This window comes from Belonocnema kinseyi, chromosome 1 (genome assembly GCF_010883055.1).
Source record: "Belonocnema kinseyi isolate 2016_QV_RU_SX_M_011 chromosome 1, B_treatae_v1, whole genome shotgun sequence".
Taxonomy (NCBI): Eukaryota; Metazoa; Arthropoda; class Insecta; order Hymenoptera; family Cynipidae; genus Belonocnema; species Belonocnema kinseyi.
This window is the reverse complement of record NC_046657.1, coordinates 68769288-68771480: the sequence shown is the minus strand read 5'-3', so window position 1 is coordinate 68771480 and position 2193 is coordinate 68769288.

Genomic DNA, 2193 nt, shown 5'->3' with positions numbered 1-2193 from the left:
AAAGATTCGAATCGCGATGCCTTTTTGCTTTAATTTGCTGTCAATTAGGTCAACTGGTGTACTTAGAGGCGTCTCAGTCAAGTGACCAGCTCTATAGGCATGTTGGTGTTTGTGAAGAGGCGTACTTGACCAGACCTTATCGCGTATATATCTGTTTACGAGTCTTTCCATAGCTTTTAGTAGGAAGGATGTGAGGCTAATTGGTCAGAAATCCTTGGGTGAAGTGTAACCGATCCTGCCTGCTTTCGGAAAAAAGACTGCTCTCCCACCCCTCCGTGCTGCCTTCGCCAGTATGCCAGCCCTTAGATTGGCCGCCTTTGGGTCCCTATAACAAAAGCCAGCCCCTCCTAAACACCCTAATTGTATCTCGAACTAACCAGGGTTTCTGAGTTAGTAAGATTCGTGTGTGCCTCACAGGCATGCCCCTCTGCAAGACTGCGAGAGTGCAATTCAAGTAGCCTCCCTGAAGAGCCCAAACTGTTTTATAGTGAGCATCGAGTCCATGTAGCTCGTATGCATCACCACCATCTTCAGCGATTCAGTCCCCTGAGCTGCTGTGAGTTCAGCTCCCGAAGAATCCCTGTTTAGAGGCCGCTGGAACGGCTTGTGCCTCTTAACAGACTTAGCCCCTACACATTGTGATTCCCTCTGAGCCTCTTCCTCACTTCTAAGCCTCAGTACTAGTTATCGGCGTTGAGGTCGCCGATATTCCAGATGCCGCAGCTGTTCGACTAGCCCGCTGCGCTAGCATCTCAGGTATCCTTATCAGGGAACCGTTGACGAGTTTCTTGTTAAAACGGGACTGATTGGCCGCTCCCATTTCCATAGCCTTATTCGGAGGGACCATTAATCCCTCAGCCCCCAGAAGAGCTGGAAGCACAGCCGCCGTCTGAATTTGGCTTGCCGGAAAGACAGATTGGGAGAAAAGGGTTATGTTATACCCGTTAGGACCCAACCTCTTTCCCTGTTCCGCCATCTCCCTTTCTGCTTCTTCTTTTAAAATTAGATTAGCGTGATCCATTTTGTTTCCCACGAGTAGTTAGGAAAATAAAAGCTCCACCCCTGCGACCACATTAAGCGAGAAACTCAATGAATATCCGTTCGTATACTGCTTTACCAACAAAGGGCTGGTTCTTAGTCGCAGTACTGCCGCAGGTAATTTTCGTGCTAATTACAAAAACTGGAGATCGGTCCGGAAAGGACCTCGATCCAGGGATCCAGAAGGTTCGTGTTAGCTAGGCCCTTTCATCATTCTATCATACTGCAATCATGCATGCGCGGAGAGGCCGTTTATAAGGATCCTTTACAAATAACTCAGGAGAGCCCGTTTATAAAAGTCCTTTTATCCATATCCATACACATGAACGCTGAGGTTTGATTGGCCCCTATGTCCCACACGCTTGAGCCTCCCCACTAACTATAAAGTCTTACAGACCCTAGAGGAGGAAATTAATAGGTACTTTTATATATTTACTAGCTGTGCTCTGCGGCGGCAGCTTGGCAGCCGCGGAGCGGCCGTTCCGATTAATACCATACATAACAAACAAACGGTAATGCAATAAAAGTTGGTGTATAATGTAATAAAAAAAACATGTAAACTTGCGATGAAGAACATTTTATAACTTAAGAATATCTTATCTTATGAATGGACTGCACATTGAAAAGTCAAATTTTTTATTGCAGTCAATGTTACTTACATGTCTTCTCCTGATACTAAGTTTGAACATGCAAATACTGGAATGGGAACAACAACAAAATCTTAAGTATTTATATAGTAGAATATTGGTTTGAAAAATGTGAAGTCGATAGTCACGTGTTTGCGCCCCATACTCTTACGATCTGGCTGGCAGCCCAAAGAATATGTGTGCAAAATTTGGTACCGATTGTCAAAAACTATGGATTTTCATAAGCATCATAAGTTCTAGGGTAGTTGATTTCATACATTTCAAAAACGGTGCTCCCCCACTTTATCCTCCTCTCAATACCCTTAAGACGTGTCCGGGAGTCTAAAGAATAGGTGTGAAAAATATAATACCGATCAGTCAAAAACTCCAGTTGCCTCCACCTGCGCACTCCTTTGTATGCTCCCCATACTCCGACGACCTGTTTTGGAGCTCAAAGAATATGTGTGCTAAATTTCGTGACGATTTGTAAAAAACGGTGGGTTTGCATAAGTAGGATCCGTTTTAGGTC